This window comes from Tachypleus tridentatus, chromosome 11 (genome assembly GCF_004210375.1).
Source record: "Tachypleus tridentatus isolate NWPU-2018 chromosome 11, ASM421037v1, whole genome shotgun sequence".
NCBI classification, from domain to species: Eukaryota; Metazoa; Arthropoda; class Merostomata; order Xiphosura; family Limulidae; genus Tachypleus; species Tachypleus tridentatus.
The window spans coordinates 96,902,569-96,919,691 of record NC_134835.1 but is presented as its reverse complement, the minus strand read 5'-3'; the positions used below and the strand labels follow the sequence as shown (position 1 = coordinate 96,919,691).

The 17,123-nt window shown below is 32.1% G+C and overlaps 1 protein-coding gene across 4 annotated transcripts in view; it reads left to right on the top strand.

Moving 5' to 3' along the window:
• Positions 1 to 17,123, top strand: part of LOC143232858 (uncharacterized) — a 175,703-nt gene that overhangs the window by 80,437 nt on the left and 78,143 nt on the right. For 3 of the 4 annotated variants that reach the window (XR_013017825.1, XR_013017824.1, XR_013017823.1), the window contains exon 2: positions 6,399 to 6,481. The exons of the other annotated variant lie outside the window; for it this stretch is intronic. The gene's annotated coding sequence lies outside the window, so the exon portion shown is untranslated. The remainder of the gene's footprint in view (positions 1 to 6,398; positions 6,482 to 17,123) is intronic. 4 annotated transcript variants of the gene reach the window in all.

Here is a 17,123-nt window from a genome sequence, read left to right as displayed (position 1 = left end):
TCATCTTTTTAGTAATTATAATAGCAATGAACCATCCTTATATTAAATATACCTAGTTACACTTAGTAAACATTCAGTTTAAAAAATGATAATTTAGCCAATAATAGACCATTTTATTTTTCACACTGATTTCAAAGCTGACCAGTTACTTTTGAAGTAAAGACCTCGAAAAAGTACAATATTTTTCATTCAAGTTCATGTTGAAGTGATTATTTATTTGAGTGTTTTTTCTACTTGTATATTATAAAAAAAATATGGAAATTCTTCTTCTATTGGAATAAATATAAAAATGCGCAAACATTATATCTGTACTAAACGTAGATGATTTCAACTAAATACTTATCACCTTTGTTATTCGTGATATTTAAAAACGTAAATTCTTGATTATATGAAAATATATCAAACATTGAAATAATTATATTGGAAGAACAACATATTAACTTTAATAAGTAAAGTAATAATAAAGAGTTTATTGTTCTATATAAAGTGTATATAAAATCTTACTGTATACACATTTGGTTGGTTTATTTTGAATTTCAATCAAACTACACTGAGCTAGCTGTCCCTAATTTCGCAGTGTAAGACTACAAGGAAGACAGCTAATAATCATCCCCCACCGCCAATTTTTGGGCTACTCTTTTAGCAATGAACAGTGGGATTGACCATCACATTTTAACGTCCACACGGGTGTTTGATGTGACGGGGATTCGAATTCGCGACCCTCAGATTACGAGTCGAGTGCCTTAACCACCTGCCCATGCCGGGCCTATAAACATTTGTTTTTTACATTAAATGTGTTTAATTAAATCAATAACACCAATTAAACCATTATATAGGAATACCTTTATACCTTTATTAATTAATTACATAACATCCACCTGCAACGCCCCTTGCAATCCTGTACCCTTTATAATCTTATTCCTAAGACATGTCTCCGTCAACTGTTTCATTCAAATTCTCTCTTTCTTAACCTGAAAATGACCTACGAAGGTCGAAACGTTGTTTTCTCCTTATCAATAAAAGTGTTAATACCCATACCAGCCGTTTTGAGATACATTTTTATTTCAAGTGGGTTTTTGGTCATCATGAACAACAAAATACGTTCTTATTATCAAATATTGGAGGTCAAGCTATTTTATCTGACATCGAGGAATATGTATAAAAATAATTTAAATATCTTTCCATCTGAATAGAGAGCTCTACTATACATTATTACTGGTGTTTTTCATCTTATGTAACACGTTTTAAAGTTTAATTCAAAACATTTATAAGCATTTTGGAAGAAAAGTTATACTTTCGTGCATTTATCATTCACCATAAAATTTAATGCTTTTCCCATCACATTTAACAAATCACTAGGTTAAATATTTGACCAAGTACAAACATCTCTTAAAGAACCAGTGTTTTCGCATGGTTCAGTTTACAGGACTTTATCAAGAACATCTCAGCATAAAATATGCACAATTCAAAATTTTAATCAAGGAGAGTTTTACAGAAGATAACAAAATATGCAAATAAATGTCGTGTTCGTAAAATATTGGAAAAGGGATAAACGTTCTTTATACATGCATTGTTAGTATAATATCATTAACTTTTAGAAAATATGTTCATAAATTATTTATCTATATTTGATTTTCGGTAACTCATTATTTACCACCACAGAACGGCCATTTATCTGATAGACATATATTGGTTGGATTTCTCTGTTTATTTTCTCCATTTCTTCATATCCATGCTCAATCTATCTCGTGTACCTTTTCTCTGTTTATTAATTATCCCTTTGATGTATATTATTCCTCTTTCTGAAAAGAGGTCTTTCAAAGAGATATTATGAAACTTATATTAACACAATATTAATTTTGTACTTTTGTGTTTATTACTGTTCAACTAAACCCTGTTTTTATATGTTACCAAGTGATTGAATTTTGATATACCATTTACTTTTATAATTAATTATAACCATAATATTATGAACTCTATCCACATTAAGTTAGAATTTTCTTTGCTGCAACCAACATTTCATCTGCTCTTAGGTGAGTGCTTAAAAACTTATACAATAAAAATATTAATATCCTTTCAAGCTAGATATTACTTTTACTAATATGTAGGATATCCTATTTTCTCTTTTGAAGAGTGCTTTTTCTTTGATCCAGTTCTTCTGTGTAGTGTTTTGATTATCAATATCAGTCGTAATTGAGATTTAGAAAATAAATGTCGATATGCATCTAAGTTATGATACTTGCTTACAAGATTGCTTACATACAGTTTTCTTTATTGATACTAAAATCTTTTAATAAACAAACAGTAACACAGTTTATAATAAAGATTTATGTACAAAAGTTCTACAAACTTACAGACAATATCGAGTATTTTTGTGGTCTGGAACTTCCTTAATATCTTATGGAGCGTCTCTTTGTGCGCCACATTGGTTATATTTATACGTGTGAGGAGAGTTTCTAGAAATCTCATTTGCACAACAATATATACAACATATTAGTGTTGATTCTTACACTTGAGGATCTTTTACAATTTTAGTGAATAGGAGGGAATTTAATATTAGACATTTTTAACTCGGATTTTGGCAGTGGGGTGCCAAAAGAGTAACGGTCGAACTCAAATGTTTAGATAAGAGTATCCCAAGAACTGAGGGCAGATGCTGGTGATTAGCTGCCCTCTCATAGAGAAAAATATCGTCGGTAGTGTGAGAGCCCAAATGAAAGAATGCATTCTAATAATTACGAATATGATAGTTTGAAAACTACATTTAATTATTTGCGCTCGTTACTTGGAGCAATTTTAATCGTGATCAATATAGAAGCTCACATGACTAATCCGTGATGACGAGAAAACCCACTTGTAGAGAAAAATATAAATGTAAAAAGGGCTGGTAAAAGTTGAGAAAATTCTATGTAGAGGAGCCAACAACGTTTCGACCTTCAGGTTTACAAAGAAAGAGTTAACTGACCAATAGCTGACCACATGTTTAAAGAGGGTTGTGTAACTGAGGGTAGGAATGTACAGGGTGTGCTTAGATATTTGATTATATTTATTAATATAGGTATAAAGGTGTTCCTTTGTATTTGTTTATTTTGGGCTTGAGTTGTTGTATAAGTAAGGCTTCTTTAATTTTGCGTTTGTTTATGTTTGTTTCTTTATTTAGTATTTAGGTGTTATATATGGTTATGTTGTGTTTATTTGATTTGCAGTGTTCAAAAACGTGTGAAGGTGACTTTTTATGTTCTTTGAATCTGGTTTCCATTTTTCTACTTGTTTCTAAAATATAGAAGTCGTGGCACTTATCACATTGTATTTTATAAATAATATTGGTGTTGTGTTTGTCAGTGTAGTTTTTACATAGTATAGACCTTAGTTTTGTGCCTAGGTTTTGAATAAATTTGGTATTAACTGGGATATCATATTTTGTTACTAGTTTTTTGAGGTTAAGAAATGATATGTCATTGCTTTCTTCCTGTTCGCTTGTGAGGATAATGTTGGGATGTATAGAATTAATGTGATTGAAAAAATTAAGTGTGTGTTCTGTAGATGTGAATCCCGTTATAGCCATAATAAACACGAATGAACACATCCAAAAAAATAGGCCTGGCATGGCCAAGCGCATAAGGCGTGCGACTTAGGGTCGCGGGTTCGAATCCCGGTCGCACCAAATATGCTCGCCCTTTCAGCCGTGGAGACGTTATAATGTGACGGTCAATCCCATTATTCGTTGGTAAAAGAGTAGCCCAAGAGTTGGCGGTGGGTGGTGATGACTAGCTGCCTTCCCTCTAGTCTTACACTGCTAAATTAGGGACGGCTAGCACAGATAGCCCTCGAGTAGCTTTGTGCGAAATTCCAAAAAACAAAAAAACAAACCAAAAAATGAAAAACATTCTATGAGATACAAACAAATTTAAACCAATACATACAAATCCAACAAAGACACACGAAACGCAACTAAATAAAATACTACTTCTTCTTCTTCATGTGTCAAATCTGCGGCAGACATCGACGACCATGGCATGCCAGACTTTTCTGTTGTCAATCCTCCTTATCAATTCGATGTTGCTCATTGAGTTCTTGGTGACATAGTTATTGAGGCTGTCGATAAATTTAGTTCTTTGACACCCTCTGTTTTTCCTGCCTTCTATTTTTCCACATAGCATCTGTTTCTCTCTTCCATTCTTCCTACAGATGTGTCCTAGAAATTTCATTTCTAAAAACTAAAAATGGAAAAAAACCAACACAATTTCACAAACACTTTATTCCTACCTATGCAAGACCTACTCAAGCACACCACAAATATACGGCATCCCCAAACCTCATAAACCAGATTGTCCATTACAACCAATAATGTCCACATATGAATCGTTTAATTACAATCTTGGTAAATGCATAGCATGGGCATTCTCCAAATATGTAACATCAGCCAGCTCATTCATCAAAGACTTTTAATTTCAAGTCTAACCTTAATCAACTTAATCGTAATGCCTTAATGGCCAGTTTCGATGTTATATCCTTCTTTACAGAAGTCCCAACCGTTGAAGCCTGCAAGATAGCCTTAGAACTCTGTATCCTAGGCCCCCCGCTAGTACAGCGGTATGTCTCCGGATTTACAACGCTAAAATCAGGGGTTCGATTCCTCTCGGTGGGCTGAGCAGATAGTCCTTTGTGGCTTTGCTATACGAAAAACACACACACTGTATCCTAGACCCTAACCCATCAATTGACATTTCCAGCAACCAATTAGCAACCCTCATAGAATTCACCACGGTAAAGACAAACTTCATGTTCAACAACCACAACTATATACGAACAAGGGCAAACGCAAATAAATTTGTATTTTTATGACACAAGTCGAAACACAAGCACTACACTGGTACAGATATTTTGACGACACGATTGAGGGATTCACATCTACAGAACACACACTTAATTTTTTCAGTCACATTAACTCTATACATCCCAACATTAACTTTACATGTGAACAGGAAGAAAGCAATCAAATATTATTTCTTAACCTCAAAATTACAGGAACCGATACACAATTTAAAAAAGAAATCCACCGAAAAATCACCCATACTGGACTATACATTCCTTGGGACTCAGTACATGAAACAAAACAAAAACTCAACATACTAAGAAACCAAATACACACATCCATAAAACTTTGCTCACCAGATAAAATTAACGACGAATAAGACAAAATGAAACAATATTTCTTCAACATCAATAAGTTTCCTCCACAAACCGTAGAAAACATTATACGCACACACTCAGACAAAAAGCAAAATCAACTAACCAAAGTAAATATACCCCACGAATTAAAAAATCACGAAACCATATACTGCTGCATAGTATATGTTCCAAACATCAGTAGAAAAATAACCAACATTTGGCATAACTAGTAATAAAATATGGTATTCCAGTTAATACCAAATTTATTCAAAACTCAGGCACAAAACTAAGGTCTATACTATGTAAAAACTACATTGACAAGCACTACACAAACACTATTTATAAAATACAATGTGATAACTGCCACGACTTCTATATTGGAGAAACAAGTAGAAAAATGGAAACTAGATTAAAAGAACATAAAAGGTCACCTTCATACGTTTTCGGACACTGCAAATGAAATAAACACAACATAACCATAGAAAACACCCAAATACTAAATAAAGAAACAAACATAAACAAACACAAATTTAAAGAAGCCTTACAACAACTCAAGTCCAAAATAAACCAATACAAAGGAACATCTTTATACCTATATTAATTAATATATTTCTACATTTATTTACGAAGTGACTACTGACTTTAACACTTGAAAAGAAGTAAGGAATTCCTAATATAGTAGACCAATTACACACTTCAAACTAGTTTGTCTCAGCATAATGCCCCCCAGTTGCACAATGGAGTATCTGTAGAACTATGCTATCAGAAACCAGGTTTCGATACTCGTGGAGGGCAGAGCACATATAGTTTTTTGTGTATCTTTGTGCCTAACTATAAACAACTTAGCATAATAGGTGTAACTTTTGTATTCTTTTTGTGTATTCTTTTGAAAATACTTATTAAATGAAGCTGTAGACACGATTTCATAAGAAAGATAATGTATACACTCTGGAAACTAGGAACACATCATATTGGGCTTTGAGTCAGCTGTTAATGTATGAGTTTGTATTTCTATTTATTTTAGTTTTTCTTTATATAATTTACCCTTTTTTACAAGGTGGACCATTTATACCTGACACATTGTTATTTGATAATTCTAAGGATAACTATAAATGCCAATAATTCTATGTTTTGCATGTTATACATGAACCCTTTAAAATATAAATAATGAGTGTTTGTGGCATTCCAACACGAATTAAAATTGCAGAACTCTGCTTTACATACAGCTCTGGTATTGCAGCTCAGTTAACTCTCAGGAGGGAATTTCTACGCCGAGATGCTGAGAACTATAACACCATTAGCTATTAAGGTAAGAATTTTGTTAAGAGAGGAGTGTTTGTCCACTGAAGCACGTGAGACATCCCACAGTGAGAACAGAATAAAAAACATCGCTGCAGTAGCTTTAACAATTGGACATATTCCTGAAAAGTCGACCCGACGACTTTCAGCAAAAAATTGTGTTAGCAGAACAAATATCCTCAACGAGGATCTTCACCTATGGCCATATAAAATCCAGATTGTTCAAAAAATTGAATATGCAGATTCTGAATAGCGTACACATAACACACTGAAGGCAGTAATGAACAAGCCACTCGTTCGTCGTAGAACATGCATCAATTGTATTGATAGCATTTAATGGATGTAATTTTTAAGAAGTGGACCTTTTGTCTCAAACTTCCGTGTTTTAATTTTTGTTTTTGGTTTAACTTTGATGTGTTAATAATATAAACATGTTACATATAAATGAGTCATTACTGTATTTTTATAACGTGTTTTACTTAATGTAAAGACAACTAAAATTAAAAATAATTAATAAAAGTGTGCAAAATTTGTGCAAGATAAAAATGTAAAAGAAACATACTGTTATTCTGTTATTAAAATTAAAACTATTATACATTGATGAACCAATTTTATTAGCATGTTTGGCATTTTTAAAATATTCTTTACCCAGAGTTAGTTTATTCTGTAAATATTCTAATCAATTCAAAAATACCCAATAACCTTAAGTTATGTTAAGAGCTACCTAGGTAAACACGTTTACAACAACTATAAAAACAGGTAAGCAATACCGTTATTTAAAGGGAAAGCAAACATTTGTTTTTAGAAACAAGGTCTCTTGCTTTTTTTTAAAGCTATCCAAAATAAATAAGAAAATAAAATGAGGATTTAGGATTATAAAACATGGGTGGAACATGCCAATGTCTCCTTAGAAGGCCTATCTATGGTTAAGGAGTAATTTGTCTGAAACTACAATATTTATAAATATATCTATAATTGGAAGAATAACCAATCTCATGACTAACGATCAATATCCTAATTTCCACAATAATGAACTGAAGAGTGATTGACTTTATTTTCAGACTACTGTTTTTCCCTCTTCATTCAGTTATGCCGAAATATTACATATGGGAAAAATTATTATTATTTCTACACAGTGTGTTTACATTAAAAAAATCGGCTAGATAAAGAATCTTTTACTAGCCACTAAGACTTGTGCGTACTGGAATAAAACATATCTTATTGTAGTTTATTTATGTACGTCTAAGGTAATTTAGGCTAAAAATCATTGTACAATACTTTGTTATGATGCCTTTTCTTTATACGTCAACTCATATGACTGGCGATCAGGAATTTTATTTGCCTAACAATAACATGTTTGACTGCAGTAATAGTGTTAATTTGGCTTTGATCAGCTGAAAGAGTATTTTAGACCTATATTAAATAATGTGAGAAAAGTATCTATAATTGGTCTTAATCTAACTGCACTCATAATATAAAGCGCAACAAAATGTAATCTAAGAAGACAACTACAGTAAAGCGCGCAGATCAAAAGTTTATTAAACAGTTCACAACAGTATCCCAAACCTTGTTTAGTGATACTTATCGAGAGAACTGAGTACTAGCATATAGCTTGCATAACATAAACAAATAATAAAAAGTTTGGAAAAACTATCGTTAAGTTGATCTATGCATAAACGAAATATCAACTGCTTCGTTTAATGGATTGTTTTTGTTTATTAAAAACAAGCACAGTGGTATAAATTGAAATACTTATTTTTTTCTAAAGTTTAGTTTGTTGTTTAAGTAAAAGGAAACATGTCTAGTGTAAAAGTTTGATAAAATTAATATCATAGTTTACCAGTACAAAACCTTTTTTTTCCATTTTCCATTAATGCGACTTGTAATAACTAATGTAAAAAAACACGCCAGTCTATAAATCACTAAATGAGTACTGCACAATAAAAGATTATATTTCCCATGTGTATCTTTACAGGTTAGCCAAAGCCATAGTTAATTACTGGAAATGGGTTTCGAGCTCATCCTTGTCACACATGACCCTAATGACATAAAATTCTAATAATTCAGAAATTTCTATCTGTCTGTATATATATATATATATCTGTGTGTGTTGTTATGTGTATGTACACATTGTTAAGAATAAACAAAATACATAAGACACGAAAGCCATGAACATATATATAAACTTTTCATACTTAAATAGTATAATACATTGCTATTGTGAAATAAATGAGAAGATAACTTGATTTCATATTAAATATAAAACAAAGAAAATCATTAAATAGCAATAAAGTGAGGTAAATAACTATTAGCTGTAAAAGAAACATTTAATCCTTTCAGTTAACACTAAAATATGGCATGAGTTGCACTATCTAGTAAAGTATTTTAAATTAAGAAAACACAGTAGTAAGAACATGATTAATGCGAACATAATACAGCTATGTCAAAAAGAATTTAATGTATTTTATAATTTAATGTAGATTTTTAAATTTTAAACAGTTTTTATGTGTATAATACCACCAATTTAATGAAAGTTAGATATACTGTGTTTCCACATTTAAAATGTTTATATTTTAATTATTTATCTGTGCTGCTTCATATTTTACAGCGTTTTAACTTGCACTGATTTATTAACTATTAACTTTATTTTTTCCATTTTAATTTATATTTATATATATCAGTTTTCTAAGCAATAATTATTTAATTAAAAAAGAGTTTGGACTTGAATACAAAAACTGTTGCAGTATGATATCTTCAACAATGAGGCATCACAATAAGTATTTTAAATACTTTACACTTAGCTCATTCAGCGTATCGTTGATTCATTTAGTGAGATATTAAGATATCACAGTTAGAGAGGCCAACATTCGCATACAAATGCAACATATATCTGTCGAGGGATCCCAACACGGCCAATTTTGACACCAGAAAAATCAAAAACTCTTTTATCGATTTTTGAAACGTGTAATAAGATATCTTTGTAATAAATACTATGTAAGTTGTTTGACGCACGCATATATAAATATGGAAACCTCACATTGTGCTTTATTCAGAGAAAAATTGAGTAAAAGACAAAAATTCCCAAATTTTCAGTATCACTGTTTTGGACCTGTAAACAAGTATCTTCAAATGGGCAAATCCAGCTTTTTTGCATGTTAATGAGCTCGACGCAGCATTGCAATTTCTCCGAAATTTATCGTTTTTGAGAAAGGTATGTAACAACCAGATAAAATATATTGATAGCCGCAGATCATAAAGACGTGTTCCGATTGGGGATTTCGAATGTACAAAATCAAGATATTCGTTATACAAATTACAGTGGAAAAGAAAAGAATAAAGATCAACTTGAAAAAACATCAATTTGTTAATCAAATTTTCCGTAAACTTTAATAATGAAAATGACATTACGTTTGCTTGAACATGAAAATTTGTGAACATGAATGTTTTACATATTTTCTGTGGTCTAAAGTAAGGGAAGAATTAATACGACTAGCTATTCTCTGGTTAGCAGTTCCAATGGCATTAGCCGTTATAAACTAATGTTAAGTGATTTATTGTGTAAAAGAATGTATTTACATTTTCTATATGAATTTAATGAGGCCAAACAGATGATTTAAAATAACATGGAAGCTTGCATGAAAAGTTTTATGTGACTAGAAAGTACTAATAAGAGTAGTTTAATCATATCAGTCTGATTCAACTACATTTGTTTGTCAAATACATTGTCATTCTGAAAAATGTCTTTACTTTGTCTAAATAGCTTGTTCTATACCTCCGCGCTAAGTATACAAGATACTATCATCTTTCACTCAATTTATTGGCACTCTTCTCTAGTAGAAAACAATTTACTGTAGGGCTGATTTATGCTATAAAGCATAAGTGAACTAGAAAATTATAATCAAGCCAGGTCGTTAATCCTAATCGGCGAATTAAGTAGTTGTCCCGGCATGGCCAAGCGTTTTAAGGCGTGCGACTCGTAATCTGAGGGTAGCAGATTCGCATCCCCGTCGCGCCAAACATGCTAGCCCTTTCAGCCATGGGGGCGTTATAATGTGACGGTCAATCTCACTATTCGTTGGTAAAAGAGTAGCCCAAGAGTTTGCGGTGGGTGGTGATGACTAGCTACCTTCCCTTTAGACTTACACTGCTAAATTAGGGATGGCTTGTGCAGATAGCCCTTGAGTAGCTTTGTGCGAAATTCAAAAACCAAAACCAAACCCTAACTCTTACCACAATAAAATGACTCTTAATGTTCTTTTATTTGTAAGTTATTATTATTAATCTTTTTATTCTGACTATTAAACGATGTTAAGCTATTGAAACTGACAAGAAGTTTTATTTTCTGGCTTTTTCGCATACCTTATTATCAAACACTGTTCATCGAGTAGAGACCTAAAAGTCTCAGAACCTGGTTAATTACAAATCTGGGGCTTAGAATCGTTAGTACAACAATGATTACTTATTTTTCAATTCCTTATCTGATTATTATGAACTTTTTAAAGTTAAATGTTAGATTAATAATTTTCAAATACTGTTATACAAATTTTTCAGTATCTTTAAATATCAAATATTTGTTTCTCTATATCCATGCAACAAAATTATAAACAAAAGAAATCGTCTGGTAAGAATCTCTGTAATGTAGATTTTATTAAAATTTTTCTTTCCTTTTTACAGATGTAACAAGTACACGACCAATTTATTCAAAAGTATGCTAAATCTTAGACATTTCTAAAATTCGTGGAGCACAATTTGTTTATTATTTTTCAAACACTTAGGCAAACAACATGCACAAACATTTAATGACCAGTGCCACATCCAACATGGAAATAAAGTTTCATGTTTATAGATAAACATTTCTCCTAGCGTGAAATTTTAGATGTGCATTAGAAAACAAAATTATATATTTTTTTTAACATTTCAAAGGTCACCTTAATCTTTAAACTAATAAACGTTTGGAAATTTTGAAATTTATTTTGATACAAAATTTAACATTTGCATAAGGTTAATATTACACTTTTAAAGACTAAATAAAATAAAGATTATATAATGTTTCCTATATATGTGTTCATTGCAGTGAAATACAATGATACCTCGGTTCTCGAACGACTCCCTTTTCGAACAATTCGGTTTTCGAACAAATTGTTTGAGAAAAAAATGTCTCGGTTGTCGAACATAAACTCGGTTCCCAAACCAAGCTGTCGTGGCCCGAACCCCCGAAATAACCTGACTGATGACCCGAACGACCCTTCGACCATTTTCGGCCCATACCAAGCTTGCCCAAACATTTTACCCGCAAATGTCGCTCAGTCCACACCCCCGCTAAAATCTGTTGTGAACGTTTTTCTTTTTGTTTTGTTTTTTTTTGCTGTTTTTCTAAATATTCTGATTAAATAAGCCACCATGGGTTCAAAGAAGGATAATGAAAGCAGCAAACTAAAATAAAAAGTTGTTAGAGCCACAATAGAGGTGAAGAAAGATCTCATAGCGAAGTATAAGAGTGGTGTTCGGGTTTATGACATTGCTACACAGTTTGATATGGCGAAGTCTACAGTCTGCACCATACTGAAAAATAAAGAGGTCATCAAAGGAGCTGATGTTGCAAAAGGAGTGACAGTGCTTACGAAACAATGGAAGAGGTAGAAAAACTGTCGTTGATTTGGATAAACGAAAAACAGTTAGCTGGTGATAGCATTTCTGAGACCATCATTTGTGAGAAAGCAAAGCATTTGCATGCTGACCTCCTGAAAAATACCCCTGGAATGAGTGCTGATACAAATGATGTCTTTAAGGCTAGTAGGGGGTGGTTTGAAAAATATAGGAAGAGAAGGGGCATACATAGTGTGGTGAGACATTGGGAGGGTGCCAGTTCTAACAAAGACCCTGCTGATAAATTTGTTAGGGAATTTAAGGACTATGTAGAAGCTGAGGGTTTTATTCCACAGTTTTCAACTGTGACGAGACAGGCCTTTTTTGGAAGAAAATGCCAAAGATGACTTACATCACCAAGGAGGAGAAGTCACTGCTAGGACACAAGCCAATGAAGGACAGGCTAACTCTATTGTTATGTAGTAATGCAAGTGGAGACTTAAAACTTAATCCTTTGCTTGTGTACAATTCTGAGAACTCGAGGGATTTTAAGAAAAGTAATGTCCTGAAAAGTAAACTAGATGTCATGTGGAGTGCTAATAGTAAAGCATGGATAACCAGGCAATTTTTTATAGAGTGGGTCCATGAAGTGTTTGCTCCAAGTGTAAAGAATTACCTCATGGAAAAACAGTTGCTTTTCCAAGGCCCTTCTTGTGACGGACAATGCACCTGCTCACCCACCAGGCTTGGAGGACGGGTTGGTGGAGGAGTACAGTTTCATTACGGTGAAGCTCTTGCCCCCTAACACGACTCCTCTCATTCAGCTCATGGACCAGCACGTCATATCAAACTTTAAGAAACTTTGCACCAAAGCAATGTTTCAAAGGTGCTTTGAAATGACCTCTGACACAAAGTTAATCCTCAGAGAGTTCTGGAAAAATCACTTTAATACCCCCCCATTGCTTGAGAATCATAGACAAAGCCTGAAGGGAAGTGTCTTTGAGAACCATGAACTCAGCCTGGAAGAAATTGTGGCCAGACTCAGTAGCAGATAGAGACTTTGAAGGCTTTAAGGCTGAACCTGTTATCGAGGATATTGTCTCACTAGACAAATGTATGGGCTTGAATGTGAGTGGTGATGATGTGGAGGAGTTGGTGAAATACCACAACACTAAGCTCATTACGGAAGAACTCCAAGACCTTTAGAAGGAACAGTAGCAGAAGGCAACTGAGGAAGTGTCTTCAGATGAGGAGGAGGGAAGAAAGAATGTTTCTAGTTCACTAATCAAGGAAATGTGTGGAAAATGGGGAGAGTTACAAAGTTTGTGGAAAAATTTCACCCTGACAAAGCTGTGGCAAACCGCAGCATGAACCTTTTCAATGACAATGTCATGTCTTATTTCAGAAACATTTTAAAATGCAGGCAGAAACAAACCTCATTAGGCAAGTTTTTAGTGAGAAATAGGTCCAGTGAGTCTCAAGCAGGTTGTAGCGGTGCAAAAAGACAGAAAAGAGAAAAAACCCCAGAAGGAGTGTTATCTGACGTTTTTATGGAAGGTGACTCTTCTTCCAAACAATTATAACCCTCCTACTCTCCACGTTCCTCACCACCTTTCACTTCCATCAACTCTCTTCAGCACAGGTAAAGTGCAGTTAAATTTTCATTTATTGTTTTTTTAATTGTGTTTATAGTTTTTGTGGTTGACTTTATGCATGTAAATATTATTATACAGGTATAAATAAGCAATATTATTACTTAAAATGCTTCATAATTGCGTAATTTTTGGAGGTCTGTAACGGATTTATTTAATTTACAGTATTTCTTATGTGAAAAATTGATTCGGTTTTCGAACAACTCGGTTTTCGAACAGCCCTCTGGAACGGATTAAGTTCGAGAACCGACGTACCACTGTATTTGAAAACAGTATTTTGTCACTGTATACAAGTCACTGTATTCAGTTGCTAGGTATAAGCTTAAAACTGTTAACGCCTGTGAAGCAAGAAATGAAATGTCTGAAACAGTCATATTTAGTTAAACAACCAGAACAAAAAAACAGTAATGAACATACTGCTGGTCAATCACTTTGACTACTAAATGGGGATTCTGTTCATTCCCTTTGTAATTTAAAGCAAAATGTTTAGGCGTTAACTGGAGTGCATCCACCAATAGCTTCTTGTTAAAGTCGCTCATCATAATACTAGCAACATGTTCTTGTAAGTCTGCAGAACTGTACCCAATAATATTTCAATATATATCATCGGGTAATGTACTTGCCTTTCTAAAAGTATAATAAAAATCTTAAATGTTCAATTATACCGATGCTTTCAAACACTATATATGAAAACTATTGAAACAATCACATTCAACCATATTGTAATAGCTTACTATGTACAAATCAGTTATTGGTATAGACATGAAGTCTTGATCATATACGAGAAAACCAGGTATTGCTTGAAATTCATTGACTTTCATAAAAACTCCAACATGCTGTGAAGTAAACTGTAAGACTTTTGGAGTTTACGTAGGAGTTGGGAACTTTTATATTTACCTTTTAGTTAATGTCATGTATGTAGACATTGAAATGGCATTTTTAACAATCCTGTTTTGCAGATATAATGTATGCACTTTCACTTTTTTCTGTCTTTCAAATATTGAAACAGCTATAACATCTTGTCCATCCAATAAACACCTTCTCCACTACCAGCAGATGACACTGTTACACCTTTAAATATATGTAATTTGTTTGTTTGTTTGTTAGTAATTAAGCCTAAAGATACACAATGAGCTATCTGTTTTCTGCCTACCACGGGTATCGAAACCAGGTTTCTAACATAGTAAGGCCAAAGATATACCGCTCTGCTATCGGAGGGCATTTATGTAAAATATAACCAAAATTATATTGTCATTAAAGAAGTAAGAAGCAAATATATTGAAACATGAGTGATAAATAACAACATATCAAATTTTGAGATTGTCAGGTGTGACAATAAACAAAAGTTCCCAAATAGTAATATCCGATTAAACAACACGGTATACTTTCAAGTCAATGAATACCAAATAAAATAGTATGAAATGTCGAGAAATAGAATAAAGTAAATTTAAAGTTGTTTAGCAATGTAGTAGGATTATTTTTTCACATTTTAAAATGCTATTTATGTTATATAAACATAAGTCTAAATCCATAATACATTAATATTATCTTTATTAACAAATTTAAGAATTGCACCAATGTAGAACTAATATACAAATAAATTTATCAAGATATATGTATCAGTAGGAGAAAGTTATAACAAATATTGACAAATACGTTAATCTTCTCCTATAGGAATATCACTTATAGAAGTATCCAAAATATATTCTAGCAGATGGTAATAATGAAGTTAACTGTAGAAATTACTACTTATTAAAATCAAACTTCAGCTAAACAATACCTAAAAATAAAGTGAAGTAAGTTATGTTCGATGTAATGTGTGTTTTATTAATATTCACATGGAATATTTTCAACAAAGATAATACTGCAACTACAACATTCCAACTACAATTTTTATTAATTAAATACACTTTCCAAATAATTAATTTATATTACTAAATTAAAGCATCTTTTCAATGAGTCTTTATGCCACAGGTGGTCTTTGAAATCAGGTTTTATTCTCAAACTCCTGTCGACAACATTGTGTAGCAGGCAGGAAGCGTGTGATTATTTTATACTGCAATTACTGGCTGCTCGTTTCCTGTGTGTCACAAAATAGCTATATCATCCTGTTCAAAAGATTTAAGGAAATATCTCTTTTATAGCCCTTTACCAACTAAATACAATATATTACTATATTTTATAGTATTCCCTTTGATGTTTTTAGTAATGGGTTAATGTATTATATAACGAATGTTAGTACCTAAGAATGACGAAACTTCTGGTTTCAGGATAAAAAACATGTTATGATCTTATATTCTATCTATTATGGTTATTTACTACTTTATTCAAATTAAGTATCGATATACCCAATAATATTATACAGCTTTTTTTAATAATATTCTCTGAATAAAACTCATGTTTGGTTCAATGTGTGATTACGTTGTTGAATAGACGATTGAGCATGTCACATTAAGATTAATTTTAGTGGGAAACTCCAAGAATCATGATTGTAGGAATTGTACGTAAGAGCCCTTTCTAACTTAAAATATTCATGTATGAAGTTCACAAGGTTGTGTTCAGATCGCAAATTTAGAATTTCCGAATAAGGAATATCCTTTGCACTTAATGATATTGAAAACAAAGGAATGTGGATCAACTTGAGACATCAGGGCCATTCAGAAAGATATTTGTAATACATCGTAAAAAGTAGTGTGACATCTTGTAACAGGTAAAAAAGAGCTTCAGCTACTAAACCTGTTCACGTGACCTAGACAATAATGCTTTATATATTTACAGGTCATTAAATTTGTTTGACTTTCATAAACATTTTAGATTACTTGTGTTTACTTTTGTGTATATTTATATATATATATTATTTTTCATTCTCACTATTTACAAAGTGTTACAAATTATCAACCTCAATTATTTCGTATTTTACTGTAATTATTATTAGTATATTTTTAAAAAAAAGTAACGAGAGACTTATTAAATTAAGATAAACAAATATATCATTGAAATGAGGAATAACAGATTACAGAACTCCTTGGTTCTTAAAGCTCTAAAAATGGTATTATGAGAAATAAATAAATCAGGAGCAAAAGAAATATGTGTAAGGTGTTAAAATATAATTTTGGTATTAAAAGGTGAAGTGAAATCACGTTGAAACATGAAGAGTAACTTTTATGACTTTTATGACTTGAATAAAAACAATAATAACTATGTATTTTAAAGCGTTCTTTGTGAATTTTAATACTGTTTTGGCATTTATAAAGCTATTGAAGTGGTGATACAAAATATACCAAGTTGTAAACATTTTAAACAAACATACAAACATTTTTATTATAAAATATCTCAGAAATACACTGATTACCCAAATTGTGATTTATTAAACAGTAAAACCAGAATCGCAGAAATCTCTAAGGCTTTGATAAA